This window comes from Macaca thibetana, chromosome X (genome assembly GCF_024542745.1).
Source record: "Macaca thibetana thibetana isolate TM-01 chromosome X, ASM2454274v1, whole genome shotgun sequence".
Lineage (NCBI taxonomy): Eukaryota > Metazoa > Chordata > Mammalia > Primates > Cercopithecidae > Macaca > Macaca thibetana.
The window spans coordinates 29,488,028-29,508,091 of NC_065598.1; the positions used below are offsets into that span (position 1 = coordinate 29,488,028).

General features: G+C 35.9%; 1 protein-coding gene and 1 pseudogene across 1 annotated transcript in view; both read left to right on the plus strand.

Moving 5' to 3' along the window:
• The window catches only part of IL1RAPL1 (interleukin 1 receptor accessory protein like 1), a 1,385,688-nt gene that overhangs the window by 1,167,064 nt on the left and 198,560 nt on the right, over positions 1 to 20,064 (plus strand). The window lies entirely within an intron of this gene.
• Positions 11,202 to 11,339, plus strand: LOC126947077 (uncharacterized; annotated as a pseudogene).

Sequence of the window (20,064 nt, forward strand, 5' to 3'; positions counted from 1 at the left end):
GTTCCTGTCCCATTTTTCTGCATACATTTAAAGTCTAATGTGATATAGTAAGTACTTTCTCCTTTGGAGATCAGCTATAATCTCAGAACTTAATATTTCACTTGTATAGAAGTTACTCTTAAATCAGATTCTATGACCCAGACAGCCATCCAGAATTTTAGTTCCTCATCTCTAGCTTCTTCATTAAAATATCCAACTGGATGTCCCACTACCCCTTCCAATTCAATTTGTCTAAAACTAAACTTGTTATCTTTCCTTCAGAGTTCAAGTCCTTTCAGAAATCTCTTAATTCAATCTCCAATCCCATCATTCTCTTAGTTACTCAGGCTTAAACTTTTGTTATCCTATAGCATTTTCTTTCTCTCTTCTAACACGTCCTGTATCCTATAAATTATTCTTAGCTCATACTAGCCTTTCTATTTCCACTGCCACCCTCATTACATTATGCTGAGACTACCCTACAGTGCTGTAACCAGTCTCCTTCCCCAGCTCTCGTCTCTTTCTATCTGCCTTCCAATCTACTCCAAGGTTGAACTGTCTAACTCAACATTTTGCATATGACCCTCACCTCCTCACAACAAACATTTCTTCTAAATTAAATTGACATATAACACCATTCAAAAGTTATTTCTTTCAGCTTCAAAACCGTCACTCCAGTATATACATTACTTCGCAACGTGATGTGAGGTGAACCACATTTCTTGCCCACACGCTGTTCTCATTTCTGTTCTAGTTCCTCACTTACGACTTGTACATTGAAAGCACCTAGATTTCTGTTGTTATTCTGGATGAGTAATGGCAGGACAACCCTAAATCCCACGTATTTATGTGGCTCTTTTAAGGAAAAGAAATATGCAAAAATAATCTAAAGGAAGAAAAATATAAATATTCTAAACATTAGTCTTATATCTGTGTTACATTGCCATTATATCAGTTTTGCTTGAAATAAGAATGTAAAGATTAGATATTAGTTTTAATTTATGACATTCGGCAATTGTAAACAATTTATTTGTGTTACTTTATTCTTTTAGAATATGTGTAGTTTTCCAAAATTAAAATTAAAATTCCATTTCTAGCCACAGAGGATTCTTCTTAGTTATATTGGAGTCAACAATCATTTTTAAAATTTTAATTTGAAAATTAAGGACAGATCCGACTAGGATTGTGAGTCCAGCAGACATACTGTGTGAGCACACAGCTGTGGCATATCTGTGGAATGGATAATGGTGGCATATTTTGGCACTTGTGGAACTTATTCCCATCATTTTAAACAATGATTGGTAGGTTTATTTCAACAGATTTATTTTCCCTTCAGCTATTACAAGAATAAAGCAGAGACCTAAGGTCTGGCATATGAATCTTACAAATGAGGGGTTTTTAACTAGGAGCAACTCTGAAGGCTTCTTACATTCTTGGGACAGTCTGCAGTCATAGATTGAATGACAAAAGCCTCATATCTTGGCTGGGCACGGTGGCTCACACCTGTAATCCCTCACTTTGGGAGGCTGAGGTGGGCGGATCACCTGAGGTCAGGAGTTCAAGACCATCCTGGCCAACATGGCGAAATCCCGTCTGTACTAAAAATGTAAAAATTAGCCGGGCATGGTGGTATGTGCCTGTAATCCCAGCTACTTGAGAGGCCAAGGCAGGAGAATCACCTGAACCTGAGAGGTGAAAGTTGCAGCAGGCTGAGATCACGCCACAGCACTCCAGCCTGGGCGATAGAGTGAGACTCCGTCAAAAAAAAAAAAAAAAAAAAAAGAAAGAAAGAAAGAAAAGAAAAAAAAAAAAAAACAGAAAAGAAAGAAAAGCTCCATGTCTCTTCATTGACCAAATACAATCTCTTAACTAGCACAGCATTGATGCATTTCAGCCATCTCACAAAACTTCCCTTTTATCATACTGAAATCGTTTTCTCTTTCCCAAGAGACTGATAGACAAAGCAGCTTTGTATATTCATGTCCCAGTTCTTGTGCATTATTAGGAAACAGGTAGGAAAGCTACCCTCATACAGAAGCTATGTAAATATTATTTGTGGAAGAGGAAAACCATGTATGGGTGCTAAGAAGATAAGATAGTGCCCCTGACAGTTCTACTTGATGTTTCTTAAACCTACATTATAATGAAAACTCAGGTAAATGAATTTGTATTGACTACTGAAAATGAAACAGGAGTATACTTGAATAAGTATTGAATTTTTTTTTCAGGTCATTTACCTTAAGACTCACAAAGAACATATTAGCTAATATAATTCATCGCCAAACCATGATGTAAATGGAGCTAAGGTCAGAATTAGATTCTTTAGGGACCTGAAGAAAAAACATGGCTATGACCCTAAAACCAATCTGCTCTTTTCTGATACAAATTAAATGGTGGAAAAAAAAACTGATACTAAAAACAAACACATAAACAAAAAACCCTTTAACTATCCAACCACATATGCAACAGCTTTCTATAAAATAAAACAGAATGGAAAAAAAAGGCTCAAAATCATGAATTGAACCAATGAAACATACGGGTTGGTTCAGCATTGCAACCAGATGTTATCTCAATAAAAACAAACACTATTAGCTCTTTGATGATTAATAATAGTGAATACTGTTATCACACTTCAAATATGACTCTTTAGACTGAGTTACTAATATATACAATCAACCTGCATTTTTCCTCTTTTTCTAGATTTGACAGGAAAAGTGGTGTAGCATGGAGCAAGATTAAAAGTGTAAGAGAACCTCAGATTTACATTCTAGTTCCAGCCCTGCCCTTTCTTAGTTGTGTGACCTTGAGCAAATCAGCTAACCTCTCTGAATCCTATCCCTTCACTTGAAAGTGTGTAAAAATGGCACTTATACATGATAATTTTATAAATACATTTATATATGGCATATATAATTAATACTTATATAATATGACAGTATTGAAGATAATATAAACTAATATGATATGTGTTTATATACTATTTACATATTACATATTAATATAATGTATATTCACATAAATGCATGTTTATTAGTTTAAATTATACATGAAACTCTTATAATTAAAAATTTTACATATAATTAATATATCACAAAGTTCTATATTAATTATATATAATAAATTTATATATAAATCATATCTATACACACAATGCTTCGTAATGTGTTTGGGGTCATAAAAGAGTACTACAATCATTATTATGTTTTTGGTCAACTTTGCAAGTAGAAGCTTCTTAATATTAAACTATGGGCAAATATAATGCTGCTGCCTTCTAATGTAATTTACTTTAGGAAAAGAAATTGATGAGATAAAAGGTCTTTCTCTTTTTTCATTTTTATTTTTTTGAGACGGAGCCTCGCTCTGTCACCAGGCTGGAGTGCAGTGGCATGATCTCAGCTCACTGCAACCTCCAACTCCCTAGTTCTAGTGATTCTCCTCCTCAGCCTCCCAAGTAGCTGGGATTACAGGCACACACCACCATGCCCAGCTAATTTTTGTATTTTTAGTAGAGATGGGGTTTCACCATGTTGGCCAGAATGGTCTCTATCTCCTGACCTCGTGATCTTTCTGTCTTGGCCTCCCAAAGTGCTAGGATTACAGGCATGAGCCACTGCACCCAGACAAGGTCTTTCTCTTTTTAACTTTGTTCGTAATACCTAGCTTGCCTTCATGCTATTATATGAGGTTAGCATTAATTTTCCATTGGAGCAGATTGCCTACAAGCACACACATACAAATACCACACTGAGGAAGAAGGAACCAGTGCTTAAGTTCTTGTTTCTGAAAGGTAATAGAGCTTTTCTCATTACTGCAAATACATGAATGAATGAACAACATTGTAAGCACAGACATTCCATACATTCTGTCATCAAGCAGCGCTATCACTGCCTTAGTATTTTTTGTTGTTGTTCAGCATTATTGATTTTTCCAACAATTGAGTTTGTTTGCAATAAGCTGAACCGGAGTATAACCTTCACTAATTAGAAAAAATGTATGGGTATTAGCTTAAGGAAGCAATAACACTTCTTGTATGTTTTCTGTTGAAACTCAGGATGATGTTTTGGAGGAGTGCTATTGTTTCTTTTTCTCCTTGTGACAATGTTGTTAAGTATGATGCAAAAAAGTCCAAAGACCCTTTAAATAATTTGCATCCATTCTAGAAGGAAAAAGAACTACAAAGGCCAGGCGTAAATGGATGTGAAAATAGCAACTTAGAATAGAATTATCTGCCATTACTCTCTCTGCATACCTCTAAGCCTTTGTCCCTATTTACAATTGTTTTTATATTTTGGTCCACTTTCAAAGTGAACACCTTAAGGATCTTCTTTGTTTTAACTATAACATTTAGAAAATATTCCTTGATTCATATTTATATTTGCTTGGTAATTATCATTTATAAAATCATAGTTGAACTAAGAAGCTAGAAAAAAGTACATGTGTTATTGATTCACTGTTCAGTTTTTCACCATTTCTGGTCAGGCTGATTGAATTGGCCAGTGCAGATTTCTTCAACTCAGCAAAGCTTAATCATGTAAGTAATTTCAATTATATAATAAATAAAAGCTGCTTTGCCTCAACATATTCAGTGATTAAAAATGACTCGTTTTTTAAAATTTTCAAATCTGACAATATTTCTTGAAAGAAATAATTTGTGATAGAAATAAATTGAAAATGGGGAATACAATGGTCATTGAGGTGCAAACCAATGCAACAGAATAAAGTTAGCATGAAATTTGAAATTATTGACCAGAAATCAAAGTAACTATAAAAATATAGATGTTATTAGGGAAATCTCTAGTAGGAAAAGAAAGCCAGAAATTATCACATTAGCATTACCATGAGATGTCATTAAATTCTTAAATAGAGCTAAAGACGAGAGCATCATGACTCTACCATTCATATGAAGGAGACTAAATAGAGAATGATATTGAATCCATTTCCTTTTAAAAACCTTAACAGCATAGGGTAAGTATTTGGTGATGGATTCTTGGCTGCAGAAAATTCCTCATGATAAATAGGATGCTATCATTAAATATCACAAATGCTAAATGCTGGGAATACATTAACTCCTCCAAGTCCAATCCCCTGAAAGTCATCTTATTTTCTGAAAATCATTATCATAAAGGGAATTCTGGGTGTGACATCTGAGAGTAAGCATGTTTAGAAGTGTCTCAAGAGTACATGACAGTAACAAATTCAGGAAGGTAAGACAAGAAGTATCCAGTCTTTGCAGGGGCAAAAATGACCCTTCTCTTTATTCCTTAATTTAATTTTATTTATTTTGTGTGTGTGTGTGTGAGATGGAGTTTAGCTCTTCTTGCCCAGGCTGGAGTGCAATGGCTCAGTCTTGGCTCACTGCAACCTCTGCCTCCTGGGTTCAAGCGATTCTTCTGTCTCAGCCTCCCAAGTAGCTGGGATTACAGGCACCCACCAACCCGCCCATCTAATTTTTGTATTTTTAGTAGAGACGGGGTTTCACCATGTTGGCCAGGCTGCTCTCGAACTCCTGTCCTCAGGTGATCCACCCACCTCGGCCTCCCAAAGTACTGGGATTACAGGCATGAGCCAACATACCCAGCCCTATTCTTTAATTTTTAAATAGCTTTGGCCTTCACTCCTATATATAAAAGTATACTGCTGATGAGGAATATATACCTCATTTAAAATGTGTGCTTTAAAGTCGAGTCTCTGCTGTCTACCATACCAATGTAGGTTTTGGTCACTATCAAGTTATTTTCGTTCTCCGCATGTAAAACTGCCATGTTCTTCATGATTTTTTTCTATACATATGGTCACTATCAAGTTATTTTCGTTCTCTGCACTTAAAACTGCCATGTTCTTCATGATTTTTTTCTATACATACACAGTCATTGCTAAGATAAACATTATTTTTAGACATCAAAATTCCTAGCTTATTATTTTACATCATATTAGTACAATTGTCAAGAGACAATTTTATGTTTCTTAATTCACGTTTTCTCTTTGTAATCTGAGTTCCTCAAATAAGAGAAATATTAATAATGGTGGCATATTTTGGCACTTGTGGAATTAACTAGCAATATGTAAATTTCTAAATAGCATACTGTTAAAATGCTTCTATTCTTCAAACTGTAATAATTTGCTGAGAAATTATAATAATAAATTTTAAGAATTTTTGGCTAAGTGCAGAAAAATCTTTTGAAATATTAATACATTAGCAAAATGTATCATTTAGGGAAATAATTTTATTATAAGGAAATAACTTAGAAATTTGATAATAAGCATAATTTAATGAATAATTTTCTGAATGAGTCATTTCTTTGCAAGAAAAAGAATTTTTCTCTATGCATATGTGTGAAGCAAGTTGCTGTAAAGGAATTCAAAACTTGTAAGGAAAAGAAGCCAAAGAATTACCAAAAAATATTCCTGGGTGTTTTGAGGTTTCATAAGATATTTGATAATATATTGAATGACTCTCTTTGTGAAACATTTAGTAGCAGACAGTCCAGGAAAAAGCTCTTTTTTTTTTTTTTTTTGAGACAAATTCTTACTCTGTCACCTAGACTGGAGTGCAGTGGCACGATCTCAGCTCATTGCAACCTCTGACTCCTGAGTTCAAGTGATTCTCATGCCTCAGCCTCCTAAGTAGCTGGCATTACAGGCATGTGCCACCATGCCTGGCTAATTTTTGTATTTTTAATAGAGATGGGGTTTTGCCCTGTTGGCCAGGCTGGTCTTGAACTACTGGCCTCAAGTGGTCTACCAGTCTTGGCCTTCCAAAGTGCTGGAATTACAGGCGTGAGCTGCTGCACCCAGCTGAAAGCTCATACTTTACTAATCATGAAACCCTATATTTAAAAAAACAACAGTAAACTATTAGGCTGATCTTTTCCAGTGATTATAGCCAAAGCACCAGGCCAGCAAGTGAAACATAATAGGCCCTCAATAAATAATGGTTGAAATAGCCATATGATCAGACTCCACACATAAAGGCTGAACTGAATTGAGGTAATTCAGGATAGAACCCACTGGATAATCAAGCACATAATATTGGCTTTAATTATGTAGCTGTTTCAGAATTGAGAGGTGATGAAGGGACTCGAACAGCTTGATGCTCTGGCTACTGGGCTGTTTGGATGGCTATGCGCTCTTTGCTCTTACTCCATTGTGAATTTCCGAAGCCGAGACAGCCTTAATTAGATGTGAGTCTGATATGATAAATATGTTGTTATGGTGAATATAAATGTTTTATACAACAATAATATTTCATGCCAATTAAAAGTAAATTCCAAATACTTTGCCAATAAAATTGAAAATACAATTTTTCCATTGGCGTGTCCATGATGGCATAAATAATGCGTATTTATTTATTTATCAAGAGGGCTCTTATTGAACACCCTGAGCTTTCTAGCAGCTATCTCCCTTGTGCAGTGTGCCAGCTCATTAGGAAGACTACGAAGTTACAATGGAGTCATCCTGAAATGACTTCATTTCAACACAAATTCCACGTAAACAGATTTTTGGAGAGCCATCTGTCCCTTGAGGTCTAGGTTATCTTTTGGAAATTGGAACTAAATGGATGAAAAGTATAGAAATGCTTTGGTCTTCCAAATACTTTCTTAATCACTTCTAATTGTAAAAAAGAGGAAAAAGTGGCTTTAAGAAAAAATAGTAAATTAAATCAATTCATAAGCTATTTTGTATGATACAGGAGACATTTATAAGAGTAACCTATTTTGTATGATATTTTGTATGATATTTTACAAGCTATTTTGTATGATATAGGAGACATTTATAAGAGCAATTGTGACTAGTTATCTTATTGCAAGCCTTCATCTCCACATTTGACTTCACTGGCAGATGCGGCAACTTACAAAACAAATTAGGCCATTTCAAACGCTAGTACTACAGAGCTTGGTTTTTTCCCCCCAATCTTAAGAGACTTCATGGATATTTTAATGTTAGATTTTACAATTTAACATATTAAGATATGATTACTAAAGACTAATTCCTGTCTGTACTACCTCCATGATTTCATTACTGTCATGTGCTGTTGGGACGCTTCTGAAGCCAGAAACAACAACTGTAACAGAATGTGTAGATTACATGCCATTAGTTTCACTGTTCATAATGCCAAGTATATTCCAGAGTATGTGGTGAATGCCTCCAACTTTCATGAAGATATCCTTTTTCCTTTTTTCCATAAAAAGACATCATCGATGGCAACGAGTATAATGGACAGATCATTCGAAAAGCACATTTGATCATCAAACATTTTCCAGGTCCCAAAAACTTTCTGGAAACACACAATAGAATTTAAACCTAGTAAGAAGGCTGGATGAACATACTGAACTCTAATCCAATAAAATGTACAATAGTAGAGCTATGCAATTAGTATATGGAGACACAGTTGATGATGCCATTAATTTTTCTTTGGGAAGTAATAATTATCACAGCTAATCTTAACTGAATAATTACTGTGGGTCACATTCTCCTTTAAGTGCTTTAAATGTACTAACAGAGTGAGAGGGAATGGATATTACTTCCATATTTTTAGACTCTAAGATATCTTATCCAAAGCCCCATGGGGCTAGTTGGCAGTGGAGCTAAGATTTTAACTCAGGAAATATGGGTTCAAAACCTAGGTTTTTGGCCCCCAGGCCATACTGCCTTTCTGTTTTCCTTCAGAGTCATTTAAGAAAAGTCTGGAGACAAATTGATATTTTTGTTAAAATCTAAAATATAAAGATGACTTCATCATTTAAAGAAAGAATAGAAAGAGAATTTAAACAAAGGACATATAGTGAGCAAAATTAGGAGGAAATGAAAGGGAGAATAAGTTGATGGGAAATTACCCAAAGTTTGAGTTGCTAAATTGGAGGGCATGCAAGAAGCAGCATTGCAATGAAATTGTAAAGGGAGATGGAGCCCAGACTAGGAGTCGCCTTGTAGGCCATCAAATAGGATTTGGGCCTATTTTGTGGGATCCATTAGAGGATATTGTTAAACTTACTCTTAGCATTATACTGACTCCCTAGCCAGGTCAAAGTACAACTTAAGCTGCCAATGAAATATATTGGCTTTAAATTTTTGTCACCATTTTTAAAGTGTAGTATGGAACTGAAACATTATATAAACATTATATAGACAAAAGAAATCATTTATTCTAAATATTCTTAAGCTGTTTGAATAATGATTGATCTAAATGTATTCCTTTCACATAAATTATATAAACTCCCTTTGAAATGAGGTATGAGTTAAATAAGCCATTTTTATGTTGAAAAGTTCAGTAATTTTAAAAATTAAAATGCTCTCACTGAAGCCTCCAAATCATGCATACTATATACAATCTTTTGTGTTGTAAATGTCCATGATGAAAGAAAACAAACAAAACAAGACATCAGCACCACCACCACCAATAAAATTTCAATCAGAAGGGATCACTTGGTTTCAAACTTTATGCAGCTCTCAGATAGCCAGACTTTCTTTGTTAAAACCATTCAATACAATGTTTAGGAAGTGTCGTGGTTAACAGAAAACATCATGTGCTAATATTAATTTGGAAAATTCTATGTGGTGGCAGAGACCCTATGATGTTCCAGTCTCTTGAAAGCTATTTGGGAATAGTGAGTGTTCCTTCTAACTCTTTTATGTGGGGGTATGTGGAATCTTCTAATCTCCAAAGCCACTGGGCTTCTATCCTGACCCTTATTTCCTGATACATGGACCCTCTTCTTAACTCTGGAGTGTTGGACTTTCTCTTTTCTGCCCTTCACTGGTGGCTTAGTTTACTTTTCTGGTAATTGCACTTCTTCCTGAGCACATCCAGAATCTTCTCAGAGGAGGCAATCATTCCATTATTTCCTTGTGACACCTGAATTCTCCATCTCCTTACCCAAAGAGCCTCCTTTATGTGTCACTTTCCCTTTGAAGTTATCTTTTCCTTCTTAGAAAACTTTTTGTTTCTATTTTAAGAAAAGCTGGGTAACACAAGAACATGAAACATTAAGAAGTAGATGGTAAATTGATTAGACATAAGATGCTTCATATTTGTATCCTCTGTCCTATTTTCCACTTTTTCTTCAGAAAATAGTCCATGACTTTGTAGTCATAGCTGTTTTTCACTTTACATATCAACAACCAATGTTTAGGAAACAAATAATTGTGAGTAAGTACTTACATGGAGTTGCGTATCAAAAGATATTTAATTTTCAGGTTAAATTTATAATATGAATAGCTATGGTATAATTTTGAGAAAAAAATCATTGTTAGTCATTACAGATATTTATTAATGGCCAAACTAGGAAACAAAGATTATGAGCCTCATATAGGATACATGTTTTGAACTTTCAAAGGAATACACAGTATTTCACTACGTCAGTAGGTCTTTCCCTCCTTAGGTATTGATACCCCTACAAGTGTAATGATGAGGCATTTCTAATTTGGTAAAAATAATTAAAGTTCATTTTTGTGAACAACTTAGTTGTTAACCAATTAGAATCTACGTAGATATATTCTATTATTACATCACCCTAAGATTTTTACAATCTGATAAATGCTATTTTTCATGAGGAAGAGTGATAGAATTAGAGCCACAGTCTAGCTCATGCAGTTATAGCCATGGAACGAAACATATGTGCCTGCCATTTATCTCAGGTATCTCATTGAAAAAAAGGATAAGAAAAGCTGATCGAGAGTAGGTTACTAAGCATCATCCATAAATTGAGAATTGGTTCTCAAACAATAACTCTGAATCAGCAGAAATCCAATGTTTGCCAAAAGCTATACATGAAGAGTTAAAGTAGTTGATCTCCTCAACTCTAGTCTCTTGTTATTTTTATATTAAAAGGTCAAATGCTTGCTTTGTTCTGAAATTAATATACATATACACACATATATACATATATATACACATATGAAATAGAACATGAATATGTGGATTATATCAGAGCAAGTGATAATCTAAAACTAGATCCTAGTTAATATTTCAACAAATAGGGACTAAAAGCCTACTATGTGGTCACAAAATATTGATACAGCTGTAAATAAATTAGGTATAATTCCTTCTAAAATGTTCAGTCTACAGTGGAGACAGCCATTAAATAAATTATCATATACTAACCAAAATAAATAAATGCTTATCATTACTGAATTTCTGATGTTCTTGCAAAAACAATGTGGAAAACAACTATATGTATAAATTTACTACTGAATATGGTAGTTATCCTTTAAAAGACAATTTAATGGCTTCTTGGCCTTTTGGCTAAGATCAAGTGTAGTATCTGTTCTTATCCATTTAAAAGACAATGTACCATAATACCTGAGGAAGGACATATATTTTATAACATAAATACATGTTCTCAAATAAAAATTAAGCCTTCTAACAAGTGATTTTACTTTTAGGCATGTAACTTCAAAAATGTGGAAAAATGGACGCTGGGTGTGGTGGCCCAAACCTGTAATCCCAGTGTTTTGGGAGACCGAGGTGGGAAGATCACTTGAGGCCAGGAGTTTGAGACCAGCCTGGGTAACATAGTGAGACCCATTTCTACCAAATTATTTTTTAATTACCTGGGTATGGTGGTTCACACCTGTAGTCCTATCTACTTGGGAGGCTGAGGCAGGTGGATCACTTAAACCCAGGAGTTTCAGGTTGTAGTGAGCTATGATCACACAGCTGTACTCCAGCCTGGACAACAGAGTGAGACCTTGTCTCTCAAAAAAACATGAAAAAATGCAACTACCTATATCTGTGTCTATCTATCATATATATATATATTAGGTCCCACAGATGTAAAATTTTTAATGTACTTTTATTGTAAATAAACACTGCTGAATTTAGATATCAAAAATATTGCAGATTAAGGCTTGATAGGCCGGGTGCAGGGGCTCACGCCTGTAATCCCAGCACTTGGGGAGGCCAAGGCAGGTGGATCACAAGGTCAGGAGATAGAGACCATCCTGGCCAACATGGTGAAACCCTGTCTCTACTAAAAATGCAAAAATTAGTAGAGCATGGTGGTGTGCGCCTGTAGTCCCAGCTACTCAGGAGGCTGAGGCAGGAGAATCCCTTGAACCTGGGATGTGGAGGTTGCAGTGAGCCGAGATCGCGCCACTGCACTCCAGCCTGGGTGACAAGGTGAGACTGTCTCAAAAAAAAAAAAAAAAGAATTGATAAACATTAGAAAGTTAACTGACGGAAGTCATCAAATCCACTTCCTTAAATAGGTAAGATTCTCCTTCGATAGTGCTAATTCCTTTGAGAATACTTGAATGAAAGGAGATGAGCATTCATGTATTATTTGAATTTAAATCAATGCTTTCCTGAGTAACCTTGGTGATGTGGTCCTTTCACATCTGAGAGTTTATTTTACATCCCCAGATATTCTACCTTAATTGCAATTTTTCCTCCAGTTGGTTTAGAAATGGTACAGAGGAGAGTTAATAAAATTAATCACTCTAAAATTGAGCCACTTATTCTTTTATCCTATGTAAGTAAAATAACTGAAAACCAAGCAGCTAGCTTTACCCTATGGTCTCAAACATATGAGTTAAAAGACATAATCAAGACTATCAATGTGTTCAATATATTTTTCCTTAGCATCATTAATCTATTCCCTGTAAGGCTGGAGTTTATAAAATGAGATTCTGTAAAGAGAGAGATACCTTGTCTAAATCAAAGTGTGTGTTTTATGACATAGTAGAGTAGATTGATAAGTTGACTAAAATCAGGTAATTCCAGGTAGATTGGCTTAACATGTCCAAAACATTCTGTGCAAGTTAAATGACTGGTAAGTAAAATGATGGGACTCGTGAAAGTTAATTTAATTATCAGTCAAAAATACATAAAATAATTTCAATATTGTTACTACCTCACTCGAGTAGGTGTTTCTCACAGGCACTTGCTTCATTATTTATTTGTCATCATTCCTAATAAACAGGTACTTGAGTTCATGTCATCTAAAAATAAATGGCCTACCCAACATGGAAAACTGATGTAGGCATATACTCACCCAACATTTAATTACCTGAATCCATCTCAATGACTTCCTTTTCTATTCAAATAACCAGCTTGGAATTTGATTTACTAAAATTAACTTTTGTGGTATTGTTTCAACAAAGGACAGCCTTTTGTGTGACAACCTATAATATTTAGCTACTAAAAGACCTACCATATTTCACTCCCACTGAGAATTATTTATCTAATATCACTTATAGACTTCATGTAAATCAAATAATTATTTCTGGCTCTGCATGGTGTAAGGATGATTAAACACTTGTCAAGCTATCAGAAGAATGAGGCCATTTCCCAGCATGGAATGACGTTATTTATTCCAGGCCCAATGATTGGTACCAGAACTGACCCTTAATAATAATATTCATGACCTGGGAGTGGGAGGGGAGAAATCATTTAGAATGATTAGTCTTATCACAATCCTAAGGTATTAGAATTTTCAACAATGCTGAAATAATTGTGCAACTTTAAGGAAACGTATAAGAAGGTAGCTAAATTATCACTGAACTCACTGAAGTTAGTGAATACTATGCAGTGCTAATCATGTATGGCTTCTCAAAAGCATTTAATACTGTTGACAGCTGTCCTCTTGAGATGCTGTACCTACTTCCCTCTCTGTTCTTCAACTTTTTCTCTATTCCTTTGCTGTCTCTTTGGCTGGTCCTCTGTATTTTTGGCTGGTCCTCTGTATTTTGTTCCTCCATTACATATTTGAATCCTGTGATTTGTCATGCGTTGTCTTTGCTTTTCATTTTACTTGCTGTTCTGATAAATTCTACTCCTTCAAGTGTGTTTACTGCTTTTCATATATTCTTTAGGTAAGATCTTTTTCTTGACCTTCAAGCCCGTATCAGCACACCAGGAGAAATCTCCCACTGATAACTCACATTCATCCTGGATAAATTGATCTCATTATCTATCATTCAAAACTGACTTTTCATAATATATGACTCCAAAATTCTTATAGTCATGTAGGAAAATTGCTGGCCGTTATCCTCCCTCACAGTCCCATCCATTAAAATCTGATGAGTGAACTGAAATACTACTCAAAACTCTATCCTGGGTCTTCTTTCCCCACTACCCTGACTCATGTTCCTGTTACCTGTCCATTATCACCATTCCAAAAGACTCCCTGCCTGAATTCTTGCACATCTATAATCCATCTTCACAAGTGTGTTTTTTAATACACAGAAATGATTAACCACAACAGCCTTCAACAATACAAGACTACCTAAAGTCCAAACATACTAAGTTGACATAAGTATCCTTTGTGGTCATATGTTGAGCCTCCTTTCCAGCCTCCTTTAGCTCGGTCACCTTTGTGCTCTAAGTTTCAGCTATACTATGCTACCAAGGCATAGCAGGATGTTTCACACCAATGTGCATGAGCATGATGTGTATGTGCATGGACACATGTGTTTTACACAATTCTCACTGCTTATAAAACACACTGCATCAGCTATCTATTGTTACATAACAAATTAGCACCAATTTAATGGCTTAAAACAATACACATTTATTATTTCACAGTTTCTGTAGGTTAGAAACCTGGGCATGACCATGCTGGGTCCTTTGCTTCAGAGTGTCTCACAGACTGCAATAAAGGTGTCAGTCAGGACTACAGTCTCATCTGAAGGCTCAACTGGGGAAGGATCTGCTTCTATATTCACTCAGTGGTTGTTGGCAGAATTTAATTTCTCAAAGCTTTCAGTCCTAACTAGCTGTTGGCCAGAGGCCTCTTTTAGTTCCTTACTACCACGGCTTCTCTGTAGGCAGCTGCCTCATAAGTATGGCAGCTGCTTCATCAAAGCCAACAGTAGAGAGAGTCTTTTAGCAAGATGAAGTTCACAATCTTACATAACCTAATCATTAAAGTGATATCCCATCATCTTTGCCATTTTCTATTGTGTAGGCCACTAGGTTTAGCCCACTCTGAACAAGTTGGAATTACACAAAGATGCAACTATTAGGAGGTTGGGATTATGAGGAGTCATTTCGGAATCGACCACACCCACCAACCCCACCTTCCTTTACCCCCATCCACCTGACAACACCTGCTCAGGATTATTGAAGACTCGTGTGACTTATCAAGACCTCAGTTTTTCAATATTTCCCAACAAACCCACCCTGAAGTTGGTTACTTCCTTCTTCATACTCCCAATACACCTCTAATATTGTTTTTCAATTATTGTTTACATAGTTTTCTCTCCCGTCAATACTTTGAGAACAAAAAATGTAGTGTATTATTTTCTACTCTGTGGTAAGATTATCAGTCCAAAGAAGTGCTCATTAAATGTTGAATAATAAGTAAGTTAAACCACAGATATTAAATACATAAAATTATCTGGAAACAGATAATTACCCCAGGGATAATTGACAGCCAACGATGTGTTTAACATCTGAATGTATCGTTTACTTTAGGAAGAGTACAAATGGTAGTCTTCTGTGAGTGACATCATAAAGTGACAGATGTGAATGTCTCTATTATTTTTAAGTTCTTTCAATGAGAAACAACTATAAAATGAAATGCCATGTGGATAATATAGTATAGCGGTTAAGATCACAGGCTTTAGCATCAGTCAATGGGATCAAATCTCACTTCTACCACTTATTAACTGTATGGTTTTGGACAAGTTACTTTAACCTCTCTGTTCCTTTCTTTACTGGTCTGTGAAATGTTGTCTGAAATTGTACCTACCTCATAGGGCTGTTATAAAGATTAAATACATTTATTTGTGGAAAGCAGGTAATAAAGACCTAGTGTGTATTTGACTCTCAGTAAATGCCAATCATTATTATCTCCTAATATATTGAAATAGAAAGATATTCATGATATGAAACTTGGAGAGATGTATGTAAGTTGTTAATTATCTTTAATATATACATAGATCTATACACTTAGTTCATCTATATGTTTGTATATGGGAAAATTGGGAAGTATACACAGATTTTGAACAATGATTATTTCTAGGAATTAGGGAAGAAGTAAGGGCGGGTAACTTTATTTTTGTATTTTGCAGATTATTGTATTATTTGAATTATTCTAAATAAGCATATATCACTTTTTTTTTTTTTTTTTTTTTTTGAGATGGAGTTTCACTCTTGTCGCTCAGGCTGGAGTGCAATGGCACTATCTTGGCTCACTGGAACCTCTGCCTCCCGGGTTCAAGCCATTCTCCTGTCTCAGCCTCCTGAGTAGCTGGGATTACAGGCACCCACCGGCACGCCTGGCTAATTGTTGTAGTTTTTTGTTTTTGTTTTGTTTTGTTTTGTTTTGTTTTTGAGACGGAGTCTTGCTCTGTCACCCAGGCTGGAGTGCAGTGGCATGATCTCGGCTCACTGCAAGCTCCACCTCCCAGGTTCATGCCATTCTCCTGCCTCAGCCTCCCGAGTAGCTGGGACTACAGGTGCCCGCCACCACCCCCAGCTAATTTTTTGTATTTTTTAGTAGAGACAGGGTTTCACCATGTTAAGCAGGATGGTCTTGATCTCCTGACCTTGTGATCCACCCGCCTTGGCCTCCCAAAGTGCGGGGATTACAGGCGTGAACCACCACGCCTGGCCTGTTGTAGTTTTAATAGAGACGGGGTTTCACCATGTTGGTCAGTCTGGTCTCCAACTCCCAACCTCAGGTGATCCACTCGCCTCAGCCTCCCAAAGTGCTGGGATTACAGGCGTGAGCCACTGTGTCCGGCCACATATATCACTTTTATAATCTGTTATGGATTCGATATATTCTTCCAAAAAGATATGTTGAAATCCTAACCCCCGGTAAGTACCTCAGAATGTTACTTTATTTGGAAATAAGGACATTAGAGATGTAATTAGTTAGGGTGAGGTATGCTGGTGTAGGGTGGGCCCTAATTCAATATGATTAGTGTCCTTATAAGAAGAGACACCCAGACACATAGAGAACACCATTGGGTAATGGAGCCAGTGACTGAGTGCTGCAGCCGCAAGCCAAGGAATGCCAAGGATTGCTGACAGAGCACCAAAAGCTAAGAAGAGGCAGGGAAGGATTCCCCTACATGTTTCAAAGGGATCATGGTTCTGCCAACACCTTGATTTTGGACTCCTAACCTCCAGAACTCTGAGACAATACATGTCTGTTGTTTTAAGCCACGTAGTTTGTGGTTCTTTGCTACCACAGGCCTAGAAAACTAACAGCCAAAATAAATAAATTAATATTTTTAAGTATATACAAAAAAGAAGAGAAAAGACAGGCAGTTTCATAGCTCATAAAATTATAATCTCTTGAAGTTTAAGCTTCAGGTTCATTTTGACTCTTACCTCTCCAGCCATGCCAATAGAATTATTATTTTTTGACATCCCAGCCAAATATTTGACAAGGAGTTCATAAACTACTGAGAAGTGCTAAGAAATGTAGGAGCTATATCTTTCTCTTCTGTTTCTCCACGAAATTTTTTCTATCCAATTTCCAATCATGCAAATCGTATCAAGAAGGCAAATAATCCAAGGGTTAAGCAACATTTGATTGGCTGCTGTGACTGCATGTATCTAAAGAGAAACAGAAAGTAATTTAAGAGCCGGGCGCTGTGGCTCAAGCCTGTAATCCCAGCACTTTGGGAGGCCGAGACGGGCGGATCACGAGGTCAGGAGATCGAGACCATCCTGGCTAACACGGTGAAACCCCGTCTCTACTAAAAAATACAAAAAACTAGCCGGGCGAGGTGGCGGGCGCCTGTAGTCCCAGCTACTCGGGAGGCTGAGGCAGGAGAATGGTCTAAACCCGGGAGGCGGAGCTTGCAGTGAGCTGAGATCCGGCCACTGCACCCCAGCCTGGGCGACAGAGCAAGACTCTGTCTCAAAAAAAAAAAAAAAAAAAAAAAGTAATTTAACTATGGTATGTGACTTAAGTGATACATGTTTTAGGTAAATAATTAGAAACAAAACAAAAAGTCAAGTAGTTTCTAGCCTGTCCTTCAACTGTTTAAAATATTACAGCAATAAAACTAATGGAAAGAGATTTTTTTCCTAACTACATCAAAGTTATTAAAATGTAGAGTCAATTAGAAAAAAATATAATAATGTACATTCATAATTGTTGTTAACAACTCATATCAAATGGACAAACTGTTTGTCACCAATATATGTAGGAAAGGTTAGGGCTTCTCAAAAAATGTTTCTTTAATGATGAAACTTTCCAATTTTAATTTTTTTTTTAATTAGCATCTTATAGAAGGAGGAGGAAGAGGGTCAAAAACAAAGAACTTTCTTTTCTCAATATGTATAGCCATGGAAGATGGCAGAAGGGAGTGAAAAAATTCAATCATTTTTATTAATAAAACAAATGGAGAAAGCAGTGGAACCAGTAACCCCAATAATGGATCATATATTATTGTTTATTTTATTTGCCTATCTCTTTCACAAATATCTAGCTATTCATCAAGTAGACATTCCCTCTAAGGCGCAAAGAAATACTGAAGTTTTAATCTACCATTGTTTCATCCTTTCTTCTGGTGGAAATACTTGTGTTCATAAGAAACTTTCCAAATTAATTAAACACGTTTAAGGTTGATACTGGCCAGAGACTTTCCTGTCTTCCAATTTAAGAGATTTTGACAAACATATGAGAATTACATTACAAAATATGGCAAGACAGGGAAAGAAAATAGAAGAGGGGAAAGAAAGGAGAGGGAATGAAAGGAGGAAGGAAAGAAAGAAAACTGAAAACAGAAATACAGGCCAGGCACGGTGGCTCACGCCTGTAATCCCAGCACTTTGGGAGGCTGAGGCAGCTGGATCACTTGAGGTCAGGAGTTCAAGACCAGCCTGACCAACATGGTGAAACCCCATCTCTACTAAAAAATTACAAAAATTGTCTGGGTATGGTGGTATGTGCCTGTAATCCGAGCTACTTGGGAGGCTAAGGCAGGAGAATTGCTTGAGCCCTGGAAGTGGAGGTTGCAGTGAGCCGAGATCATGCCATTGCACTCCAGCCTGTGCAACGAGAGCAAAACTCCTCTCAAAAAAAACCAAAAAAACAAAAAAACAAATTTCCTCTCATTCATTTCACAAATGTCAAGTATTTGCCATTATTCCTAAGGAAATGAAAAGAAACAAAAACAAAAACGGGGGTCACATTGTTCTGAAATAGTTACTGTTACTTACTATTGAGAGTGCAAACCACCCATGTTTCCTCTTGTGCTTATGCAAAGGTTAAACAGCCTGATTATTACCTGCACCATGGAAATGTATTCTGGGGTTAATAGAAACAAAGTGTCCATCTTTGAGTTATTTTAACAACTAAACCCTAGAGACCAGAGATAAACTAAAGGAGAGTAAAGAAATAATAATTACATTGGACAGTAATATCATGAAGAGTTAATTGGGATTCAGTGAGTCATAACTTATTTTGAAGATGTGGCATTTTAGAAAACCACCTAGCTTCATTTATATTACCCTCAGACATTAAAGGTGTAATTGTTGTCATTATCGTTTTAATCGGTACTGTAATTTAATGGCTATACACGTGGTTGTTGTAAGGTCTTTTAAGCTGTTGGGATTTCAATATTTGAACATGTAGCTTGAAAAAATAATTATGACATTTCACAGATTTAAGGTTGGCCTTTGCAGTTAATTACAGCACTGCCTTTTCAAAATGGTTATTATTGATAGTACAAATACTCAAATACTCAAATACAGAGCTGCCTTCATCTGTACCATAGTTCTTTTTCTTAGAGATTTCTGGAATTTATTAGAAATCACTGGGATTATCTAATCAGGCCAACACTGCCACCATATTTATGCAGTATGTAATGTATGGTAGCTATATTGCAAAATACCAAAAGAAAAGCACTTGTAGTAGTTCCTACTTGGAAAACAATATTGTTACTAAAAATTATGGCGGAAATAATATTTTATTAACTGTAGGCCTTGATTGTCTTGATTGCAAATGCTAGGTGCCATATTATGCACACAGCTTGAAATATATGTGGCACAATGAATAAAAGCTTACTTTCCTAAAATATAAAATGATTGAGGAATTCGATGATCACATTTAAATATTTTCAAAAAGGGTTATTTTCTACCCAGCAGTAGAATAATTGATAGATAATTACAAAAGAGGC